Below are 12192 nucleotides of genomic sequence, written 5' to 3' on the forward strand. Positions count from 1 at the left end.
TGAGTAAGAGGCCATTCCTGGACATGAGGAACAATTGTACCCGTGCCCTCGGCACGGAGAATAGATCCTCGGAACATTCCACAGGAGGAAGCTGACTGCCTCACGTGTTGGTTCAACCCTCCAACACCTACTGCTAATCTGAGAAAAAAGTAAAATGAAACAGTAAAATGAAAAATAAATGAAACAGGAAGTGATTTGGATCAAAAAACAAATAGACAATTGTAACTGGTTATTCCCGCCTCCCAACAAAGTAGAGAAAGATATTAGAGAAAGAGCTTTGACTGCACTATATAATGGTACCCTTCTCAGCAATAATTCAAAATAATTCTCCTTTGTGAAGCTAGTTAGAGATATTTATCAGATTCAACAATAGGCCCTTTCCAAACTGAAGGTGCATAATTCAAAAGAGGAAGACAGTGAAGAAAAGGAAATAAGGTAATTTCTCATAAATGGTGAGAACAATTGGTAGTTTCCAGAATAATCCATGGGTGGGTGAGGTGGGGCAGGGAGGCGTAGTTGGGGTGCCGCAGATAAACAGAACCAATAGGAGACATGATGGATGAGGATAGAGATACAGATGCAGGTGTGTGTGCTAGGCGCTCGGTCACGTTCCTGTGGACTGTAGCCCAACAGGCTCCTCTGTCATTGGGATTCTTCAAGGAAGAATACTGAAGTGGGTACCTATTCCTGTCTCCAGGGAATCTTCCCTAACCAGGGATCCAACCTGGGTCTCCTGTATTGCAGGCAGATTTTTTTTTTTTTTTTAACCATCTGAGCCACCAGGGAAGCTCTATAGATATAAAGAGATTTATTATGAGGAATTGGTTCATGGGACCATGGAGGCTGAGAGATCCCGTGATCTCCCGTCTGCAAGCTGGACATGCAGGAAAGCTGGTGGTGTAGTTCAGAGGCCTGAAAACCAGGCATCTGGTGGCCCAGCCAAGCTGACACATAAAATTAACCGTCACAAAGGAGAGAGAGGAGAGAGAATCCGAAAGAATGGTGCCTGTGTGCTTGTGAGGGCCCACCGGACAGGAACCACGCTGGTGCTCATACAGGAAGGCCCCTAAGGACCTATGTTTTAAGTCAGACCACTAAGAATCCCAGAGCCAGCGATGACCACCAAAGCGATGGCTCCCCTGGAATTCACAGCAGTCTTGGGAGAAGGGAGGGGAGGGCTTTGAACTGACCTTACCCAGCTCTTCGGGGGCAGGGTAACCACCTTAACACCCATTTCAGCATCAGACGCCAATCCTCTGACAAGTTCCAAAATGAAGCAGGGCAAAGGTTAACTGAATTCTGCGTGGAGAGTGCACTCATCATAGCAAATACCCTTGTTCAACAACGCAGGAGATGGCTTTACACACGGACATCACCAAGTGGTCAGTGCCAAAGGCACAAGTTCCATCCTGTGGACGAGGGTCTGAAGTCTGTAGATCTCCTAAGGGTGGGCTGGGCCTTATTCACCTTTCGGCCTCTAGTGCCCAGAGCAGCACCTGACCGGGGGTAGAGGCTCAGTCTGTGTTCGCTAAATGAATGGATGATTGAATGAACAGAGCTTTGGCCCTGAAATGCCATAAATACTAGAGCAAAGCCAGTCATTCCCTTAGACTCTCTTTCAGCTTTAGTGACTCACAGTCGGTAATAAAGCTCATTTAGAGGTCTCCTTTAGGAATGTTAGCTGGGAGAGGCAGTGCAGAGCGGCTAGCCAAGTAGGCACAGTGGTAGCTGAAAAAGAGACAGCTGTCAGGATGGCTCTCAAAGAGGAGGGAGGTTGTAACACGTCAAGAACAGAGTCAAAGTAGGTTCCTTTAGGAGCTTACTCTGAGCCAGGCACTTCTGGTCATTTTATAGACATTAAATCTTTTAAGCTGTGCAACTCAGCTGTGAGATTGGCGTAATTATTCTGTTTCACTGAAGGGGAAGCTGAAAGCCAGAAGAATTAACAAACTTGCCAGTATTCAAATAGAAATCTGATTTTCCCACTACATGTTACTGAATTGGTTTTGTTTTCTATTTTAATTATTGAATATTTAAAAGCGGTAGATAGCCACCAGGAAGCAATCAAGAGTCAGCCACAGTAAAACACAGAATTACTTACTGCGAGCGTCTTAAGTCCGTGTGTTTCCAGGTTTACATCTGAACAAAATTTCAGACATCTTTTTAGGCATTGGAATATGATAAATAAATAGATAGGTAAATAGATGTAGAAATAAAAGCTATTGAAAAAATGGGATAAATCTGTATATGACATTTAGAAAACTAATTACATTTTTACTTGAATTTTGTAGGAAAAATAATTGACAAAGAATAGAAAAGATCATTACATTTCAAATAAATATTTCTCTTTTTTCAAGAGGTATTTGTCAAAAGATCCATGTAAAATTAAGCAACAAAAAGTACTGAGGTTGAAAGAATGACCTCCCTCTCTTCCTTCCTTCCTCCCCCGCCTCCCTCTCTTTTCTCCTTTTTAAACTAGATGTTTCTCTCATAGATTCTTTGTCTTGTCCAATAATATGTTGAATAGAAGTGGCTGAAGTGGGCATTCTTGTCTTGTTCTTGATTTTAGAGTAGAAGTGTTTAGTCATTCATTACCGAGCATGATACGGGCTGTGGGTTTTTCATATTTGGCCTTTATTATGTGGAGCTGTTTCCTTATATTCCGAGTTTGTTGAGTGTTTTTCTTATGAAACGATGTTGCGTTTTGCCACTTTTTCTGCATCGATTCAGATGATGGACTGTTTCTCCCTTTCCTTCTGCTGATGAGGTGTGTTGCAGTGATTCTTTCCACGTGTTGGATCGTCCTTGCGCTACTGGAATAAATTCTGCTTGGTCATGGTGCATAACCCTTTCAAGATGCTGTTCAATTCAGTTTGCTAGTTTTTTTTTTTGAGGACTTTCACGTTGGTGTTCATAAGGGATGTCATTCTATAGTTCTCTTGTCCTGCTCTTTTTTAGGTTTTGGTGTCTGAGTGATGCAGTGTCATAGAATGAGTTCAAAGTGTTACCTCTGTTTCAGTTTTTGGAAAGAACTTGAGAGGAATTGGCATTATTTAAAAATGCTTAGTAGATTCCTCTAGGGGAGCCATCTGGTCCGGGGCTTTTCTTTGTTGGGAGGTTTTTGATTATGCATTCAATCTCTATGCAGACCTTCTATTATTTTGTGATTCAGTCTTGGTAAATTGCATGCTTCTAGACAGTTCTACATTTCACGTGGGTTATCCAGTTTGTTACGCCACTGCTCATAGTATTCTCTTATAATCTTATTTCTGTAAAATCAGTAGTAATGCTCTCAGTTTCCTTTTTAAATTTTAGTTATTTGAGTCTTCTCTCATTTCTTCTTAGTCAACCTAGTGAGAGGGTAACAGGCAGGAAGGCCAGGGGTCTCCAAATAGAGGAAATAGCCTGCAAGTGTCAGACATTTTTATCTCTCTTAAGCGGCAGGAGGAAACAAACTAGCAATATTTTTTTCCTTCTGTATACAAATTTAAAGGGAGGTTTCTCTTAAAATACTGTGTTGCCATAATGACACCTGGTTTCACCTGAAGTTAGTTATTCTTGAGCCTAGAGATAATCAATGCCTTTTTCTTATGGAAATGTCCATCTTAAGCTATGCTAATGTACTATGCCTTTACCCCAAACTCTGTCTCCAAGTCGGTTCCACCTCTTGGCCCAGAACCTACTTGACAAACCAGTATGGATATTGTTCCCCTAATCTATGTAAATGAAACTATTTGTATGGTGGTCTGCCCTTCTTCAAGATTCAAGTTAATCATTTTATGGCCCAGGATAAACCATTTATCCCAAAATGCATCTTATGGGTGAGGGGCCTGGTGCCGTTCTGAATTTTAAGATATTCCTTTCTTTCATTAACAGACTGCTAGTGACTATATAACATCCAGCTAAAGACTAGCAGGGGGGTACTCTTTCTGCCCCCTTCTGATGCCTATGTCAGAAGCTTTCTCTATCTCCTTTATACTTCAATAAAACTTTATTACACAAAAGCTCTGAGCGATCAAGCCTCGTCTCTGGCCCCGGATTGAATTCTTGTCCTCCGGGGGCCAAGAATCCTGGTGTATTCGCGTGATTCAACAACAACCTTTCACTAGCTAAATGTTCATCAGTTTTTTTATCTTTTTTGAAGAACACATTCTTGGTTTTGCTTATTTTTTCCTATTGTTTCCTATTATTTCGCTCTGTTATTTCCTTCCTCTGCTAACTTTGAGTTTACTTTGTTCATATTCTAATACCTTGAGGTGCAAAACTAGGTTGTGGGTTTGAGATCTTGCTTCTCTTTAATGTAATCGTTTATAGCCATAAATGTTCCTCTTCTGCTGTGTCTGCCGCTTTCCGAGAGTTTCCGTATGCTGTGCTTTCATTACCGTTTGTCTCAAGATGTTTGCTGATTTCCCTTGTGATTTCTTCTCTGACTTATTGGCTGTATAAGAGTTATTTAATTTACACAGATTTTGGAATTTTCTCCTTCTGCTGTTGCTTTCTACTTTCATTCTGTTGTGATTGGAAAAGACACTCTGTGTTATTTCAGCTTTCTATTAAGACTTATTTTGTGGCCTAACATACGGCGTATCCTGGAGACTGGTCCATGTGCATTTGGAAAAAATGTGTGTTCTGCTCTTGTTTGGTGGAGTGTTCTGTACAAACGTCAGGGTTAACCTGCTCTGTAGCTAACTTAGCGGTCTTATTCCAGCATCCGTCTTTCACCGTGCGTGTACGTACGTATGCATGATGCATCTCTGATCGTCCTTTGAACGATTTTCCATCTCTCATTTTTTCTTTCCTTTTTGTTCCTTCACTGAGTTAAAGATATCTTCTATTTAAAAATCTTTTTTTGCTCACTGTATATTTGAGAATTATTACTTTAACTTTTTGAAAATTGTGGTTTGACATGTGGCTCCAACAAGAAGAGCCCGTTCTGCAGCCACCCTTCAGGAGGCTGGGATGACTGTCTGATCTGACCCTCCTGCTCGTGGTCTTCTCTCGAGGCTGACTGAGGGAACAAACCACCTCTCCCCTGAGCCGCGCTAAAAATTTCAAAACAAATCTTACAGAATATAGCTCAGGGAAAATAAAACACACACAGACACACAGACTTTACATAGCAGTTTATACAGCATAAACTTAGTGCTTCAGGCAAGCCTCTCTTGTAACAACCATGGAGCTACTGAATAACACTCATGAGCAAGCATCATCCCAGAGCCCCGGAGCCAGACGCCCGGGAGAGAGGGGCGGGCAGCACGTGTTGTTCACGGTTCTCGAGAGACGCAAGTGAACAGTGAGAGAAGAGGGTGCCTGCTGAAGGAAAAGGATAGAGAGGGATCTACAGACGGCAGCCTCCACCTTCAGAGGAGGACAGAATCGTCCCTTCCTCAGTCTCAGCTGATCTAGGTAAGAGGCTCTCATCTCGGGGCTCCCCCTCACGGGTCACTTGGAGATGGGAACCACCCTGGCGATTGGAGCAGGGAAAACTGAACACAGAGAGTGGTTGCCTGGGAAAGAGGTCGACTGCGTGAAGGGAGGGGCAGAACCCCGGGGGTGCAGAAAGCAGCCACAGCTGCCCCTTGAGCGGAGGGAAAGTGGCGGGGGTCCCGGACACTCAGAGGAGTGCCGCCCCTCCCTCGGAGCTGAGAGGCATCCTCCCTGAAGCCCGAATGGAGGGCATTTCAGGGCTTAGGAGAGCTTCTGATTTTCTTCTGCTTTAGGCTCTGAGGGATTTAGTGGATGTGATGACGGTTAACTTTATGTCAACTTGGTTTGGGCAAGGTACCCAAATATTTGGTCAAGTGCCAGTCTGGATGTTGCTACGGAGGTATTTTGAGATGAGATGAACAATTAAATTGGTAGACTTTGAGTCAAGCTGGTGATATTTCAAAATGTGGGTGAGCCTCCTCCAATCAGTTGAAGACGTCAACAGGAAAGACTGAGGTCCCTGGAGGAGGAGAGTCTTCGGCCCGGGACTCTCTTTGGACCGGAGCCACACCGTCAGCCCTTTCCGGGCCCAGTGCCAGCCTGGTCTGCAGACTTGGACGAGCCAGCCTCCACATTCGCATGGCCAGCCCCTTAAAACAGATCCCTGTGTCTGCACAACCTGTGGGCTCTGTTTCTCTGCAGAACCCTGGCGAACACACGGGCTGTTGCCTGCCCATCCTCCCCAGATGGTGCCTCTCACTTAGTGTTCTCCTCTGTCCCAGGTCCCCTCTCCAGGAGTGAGAGGCATTGATGCTGGTCGCTACCTTCCATTCCCAGGAGATCAAGTCTAAGCAATGCACGGAGAATGTAAAAGGTCCTTGCAGTTAGTGTAGAACTCCAGAGGACCCAGGATGACCAAGAAGGGAAGGGATTCTAGTAAAGGAAAGAGAAGAGTCAGAGCAGACTCCCCTTCAGTATCAGTATCAGTCAGTTCAGTGGCTCAGTTGTGTCCGACTCTTTGTGACCCCATGAATCTCAGCACGCCAGGCCTCCCTATCCATCCCCAACTCCCGGGGTTCACCCAAACTCATGTGCATTGAGTCGGTGATGCCATCCAGCCATGTCATCCTCTGTCATCCCCTTCTCTTCCTGCCCTCAATCCCTCCCAGCATCAGGGTCTTTTCAAATGAGTCAGCTCTTCCCATTAGGTGGCCAAAATATTGGAGTTTCAGCCTCAGCATCAGTCCTTCCAATGAACACCCAGGACTGATCTCCTTTAGGACAGACTGGTTGGATCTCCTTGCAGTCCAAGGGACTCTCAAGAGTCTTCTCCAACACCACAGTTCAAAAGCATCAATCCTTCAACACTCAGCTTTCTTCACAGTCCAACTCTCAAATCCATAGATGACTACTGGAAAAACCGTAGCCTTGACTAGATGGACCTTTGTTGGCAGAGTAATGTCTCTGCTTTTTAATATGCTGTCTAGGTGGGTCACAGCTATCCTTCCAAGGAGCAAGCATCTTTTAATTTCCTGGCTAGCAGTCACCATCTGACTTTCCGTAGAGGAGGGAAGAAAGAATTTCGGAAAAAGATGAGCAAGCAGGTTCCTCTGCCTTCAAGCTCGCTTCCAATCCCGACCTCCCTGGGCAGGGGAGGTGCTCATCGCCTCAGCTCTGATGCAGACACACCCTGCCTGCCGCCGTGACCCTCCCTCCCCTCCTCGCCTGCCCCGCTTTCTACACGGAGCTCCCCAGTGCGCATGCCCATTCTCCCAGCCCTTGCTTCCAGCCCACTTTTCCACGCAGACCTCCCTGACTTTCTCAGTCTACATGGACTCTCACTTCTCTCTGGTCATCGTGGAAATGTTTCGGATGCTTTGTTTCCAACTCTTGGTTACATAATGTGCTTTCAGTGTGTCCCTGAAGTTAGGGGCTCCCTGAGATTTGCGCTGTACCTTCAAAGCAGCTCACTGGGGCAGGTCTTGAGACGTGCTAAATATTGAGCTGACTTTCAAGGACCCACGAGAAAGCAGCGATGAATGTTTCTAACGCACGTGGAGAAGCAGATGAGGTGGTGCCCATGTTCGCGTATGGGTTAGACAAAGTCAAGAAGGTATCATGGGAGTAGGTGCACCATGCAGGGTTTGATCATCTCAACAGCCATCAGCCCAACCGACCTGAATGCACAATGCTCTGCTGTAATTTACAATCTCGGGTGTTCATGAATCCTTCTCATCAAACGGAGACATGTCCTTTTCTTCCCCCCACCTCACCCTGCCAGGCAGTGGTTCTGAAATATTAATATGCCAAAGGACTGATTTTTATGGGGAGGGTGGATGCATATTAAAATTAAAAATGTAGATTCCTTAGCCCCACCCATAGAGGTTCTGACGGAGAAGGTCTGGGCAGAGTCCTGAAAATCGGCATTAAAAACAACCTCCCTAGGGGACTATGGTGATTTTGAGGAAGGTAGTACATACTGTGGAGAAGGCAATGGCACCCCACTCCAGCACTCTTGCCTGGAAAATCCCATGGACGGAGGAGCCTGGTGGGCTGCAGTCCATGGGGTCGCTGAGAGTCGGGCACGACTGAGCGACTTCACTTTCACTTTTCACTTTCATGCATTGGAGAAGGAAATAGCAACCCACTCCAGTGTTCTTGCCTGGAGAATCCCAGGGACGGAGGACAGCCTGGTGGGCTGCCGTCTATGGGGTCCCACAGAGTCGGACACGACTGAAGCGACTTAGCAGCAGCAGTACATACGGAGGGCTTCCCAGGCTGCGCTAGTGGTAAAGAACCCGCCTGCCAATGCAGGAGATGTAAAAGATGTGGGTTTGATCCCTGGGTCAGGGAGATCCCCTGGAGGAGGGCATGGCAACCCACTCCAGAATTCTTGCCTGGAGAATCTCATGGACAGAGGAGCCATGGGCTGTGGTCCATAGGGTCACAAAGAGCTGGAACCAACTGGAGTGACTTAGCACGCACACATGCACGGATTGGATGCATGGCTCCTGACGGCAGGGAATTCTGGAATGACTTAAATTCCAAGGCCCGCTGCTGGGAAGAGTAAACAAAATTCAATCAGCAAATGCCCAAGGGATACACAAGAAATCTTCTACCAAAGGACAACTATGAGATGATGTATTTTTAAAAACAATTCCCTTGGATACAGGAAAGCATTGCCTTCTGCCTAAATCCAGAAGGCTAAAGCATCACTTGCATCTAGTAACTTTCAGAGAGCATAGATCCCAGAGGAGTTATCCGTGTGCCTGGGAAATTCAAGATGATTAGCAATGGCTCTGAGGTGCAGACGATGCTAATTTCTGGGAGGCACTGGGATCCAGCCACAGGGGCACAGCCTGAGGGGTTGCAGGCTGGGCCCGGAGGAGGGTCTCTTTCCTGTCCTTTATAGCTCAGGCTCAGAAAGCTTTCTTTATTGGGGAATAAAAATGCCTAGAAAATTTGTTAAAGATTTCTGGCCCTACCCTCAGAGCTTCTGATTCCTTTTCTTAGTTTTTAGTTGAAGGATAATTGCCTCACAGAATTTTGCTGTTTTCTGTCAACCCTCAGCATGACTCAGCCATAGGTTTACATGTGTCCCCTCCCTTTGGAACCCCCCTCCCATCTCCCTCCCCTCCCACCCCTCTAGGTTGGTGCAGAGCCCCTATCTGAGTTCCTAGAGCCACACAGCACACTCCCCTTGACTACTATTTTACATATGGTAGTGTAAGTTTCCGTGTTGCTCTCTCCATGCATCTCATGCTCTCCTCCCCTCTCCCCATGAGAGCTTCTGATTCCTGAAGTCAGGTGTGTGGCCAGAGAATTTTCATTCCCACCCAGTGCCCCGTTTCTGCTGTTGCTGCTGATCTGGGGTGCACACTCACAAAACTACTGCTTTATTTTTTTAATTAATTAATTTTTGGCCTCGTAGCATGTGGGTTCCTAGTTCCCCAACCAGGGATTGAACCCACATCTCCTGTGTTGGAAGGACAGTGTCTTAATCAATGGATTGCCAGGGAAGTCTTACTGCTTTCGAGCAAGGCCAAGACCTGCAAGGACTTGAGAACCAAACTGTAGTCTCAGTTCTCAAGTTGCACTCAAGTCACAGCCCACACCCCGGTGTGACTGGTTGTGTGCAAACTCGAGATAGTCTTGGGTGTTTTCTTTTTAACTTGAGATCATTTTAGACTTACAGTCAAATTGTAAAATAATGCAGAGTTTCCATATACCTTTTATCCAACTTCTTACTTAACATCTTACATAACCATAGAACAATTATCAAAACTAAGACTGTAACATAGGTATAATACTATTAAGTAGACTATAGAATTTACTGAATGTCACCTTGGTTTGTCCACTAACATTTGTTTTATATTCCAGGATCCAATGAAGGATCCCACACGGCATTCAGTCGTCATGCCTCCTTAGGCTTGTCTTTCATTGGCTTGAGACTTTTGAAGAATAGCTGTCAGTAATTGTGTAGAGCATCCCTCAATTTAAGTCTGTGTGTGAGATTAGACTGATGTCATCGGCAAGGATGCCTCAGATGCTACCCCCATCTCAACTCGTCATTTCCGATGTCGGTATGCACGACTGGTAACATTAGCTCTGCTCACTTGATTAAAGTGGTGTCTGCCAGAATTCTCCACTTCAAAGTTACTAAAATTCTCCACCGTAAAGTTCTTTTTGTAATGCCTAAATATTTTGGTAGTTGGTGGAGGTCCTTTGAGACTGCACATACCCTGGTTCTGCTTAAATTTTTACATCACTAATTTTGGTATTCGTCCGTAGGTCTCGCCCGCAGCAATTACCACTTTGGGGTTCTAACGATAATTCGCTATTTCACTACTTTTTTCTACTTTCACTAATTAGAATTCTTCTATGCTCTTTATCTCTCATTGTTTTAAAATATTAAAAAACTTTAAAAAACATTTCTTGAAAGGTAGATTTGCTGGCAATGAATTCGCTAGATTTTTGTTTGAGAAAGTATTTGCTTCTCCTCCCCGTTTGAAGGATTTTTGATGGATATAGAATTCTGGATTGACAGGGCTTCTTTTTAAAATTTCAGTGCTTTAAAGATGTCATACTATTTTTTTATTACATGCATGGTTTCTGATGAGATCTAATTCTTATCTTGCGCCTGTGACTGTACCTATTTTTCTAGCTGTCTTCAAGATTCTTTGTCTTTTGTTTTCTGCAGTTTGATTATATGCCTAGATATATCCAGTGTGTGTTTGTGTATTATATGTGTGTTTATACATATCTATACATATATGTATGTATGTAATATGTATGTATGTATGTTATATAAAACTTGGTAGGTGTTCTCTGAGCTTCTTGGATCTTCTTTGTTTCTGTCATTAATTTTGGAAAGCTGTCAGCTATCATTTCTTCTAAAGTATCTTCTGCTCTGTTCTCATTGTCTTCTGGGATAACCCATTTGACATTGTCCCAAAGCTCCCGATGTCATGATTTTCTTTTTCACTCTCATCTCTCTCCATTTTAGTTTGAGCAGTTTCTATCTTCAAGTTCATGGATTCTCTTCTTAGCTGTGGCAGTCGACTAATATAAGTCCGTTGAAGGCACCACTCATCTCTGTTGCTGTGCTTTTTATTTCTAGCATTTCTACTTGATGCTTATACGTTCCATCTCCCTACTGAAATTATCTATCTGATGTTGCCTGATGTCCACCTTTCCCTGTTGAATCTTTAACTTACTAATGATGGTGATTTTAAATTCCCTGCCAGATATTTCTAATATTCGTTTCAGATCGGATAGTTGCTTTGTCCTGGAGAATGTTTTCTTTTTAAATTTTTTTTGCCTGCCTCATCATTTTTTTCTTGAAAGTTGGGCATCTTGTATATGCCAGTAGAGACTGAGGCAGAGCTTTTATGCCTAGATACGAGCATGCCTTTCCTCCTGATGAATGCTTGGTGTGAATGCTTGAATTACTCTATTAGGACTTGGGCTGGCTTTGAGGTTGCCGTTGCTATGGTTACCCTCGGTGCTCCTCAGGCTCGCAGTCCAGAAGCAGTGCCTTGTGTTTAGGATGAAACCTGATTAGCCGGGGCGAGGTCAGTTTGATCTTGAAGTTTAGGTTTTCTCCTTGCACCCTTCTGAGAGAGGGTCTCCGTGCTCGTGTGCTGTTGATACCTGTCACCTGAAGCTTGTGAGCGCAGAGGCGGGGATGTTGGGAGCGTTTCAGACTCACCCTCAGTTTCAGAGAGCCGCCACCTCCCCGGCCGTCAGGGGCACGCTCACCGCAGTCCTCCGGTCCTCCCCCTGCTTGGACTTTTTGGTGCAGCACAGATTCCTGCCTCTCTTCCCAAAACAGCCTGGATGGGAGGGGAGTCTGGGGGAGAATGGACGCATGTACATGTATGGCTGAGGCCCTTTGCTGTCCACCTGAAATGATCACAATATTGTTAATTGGCTATACTCCAATATAAAATAAAAATTTTAAAAATAAAAGAAAGCCCCTAGGGATGGGGACCCAGCTCCACCCACCCCTCACTTCCCCACAGTGCCTCTTGCAGGGCAAAGCCCCCGGGGCAATGGGTTTATGACAGAGGCTCCTAACAAGGGTTTTGCAGTACTCCAGGCTGCCGCCCTTTAATTGTATTACAAAGTAATGGTTGAAGGTCTCTGATTTTTGGAGCCTCAGGAGCCCTAAGTTCAAAGCCTAGGGCTGCTGCTTATCACACTTTGGATCTAGAGCACTCCTGGGATCTTAAAGGAAATACTTGGGTTTGCCAGATGGAAGAA

The sequence above is a fragment of the Bos mutus genome, chromosome 10, assembly GCF_027580195.1.
Source record: "Bos mutus isolate GX-2022 chromosome 10, NWIPB_WYAK_1.1, whole genome shotgun sequence".
Taxonomy (NCBI): Eukaryota; Metazoa; Chordata; class Mammalia; order Artiodactyla; family Bovidae; genus Bos; species Bos mutus.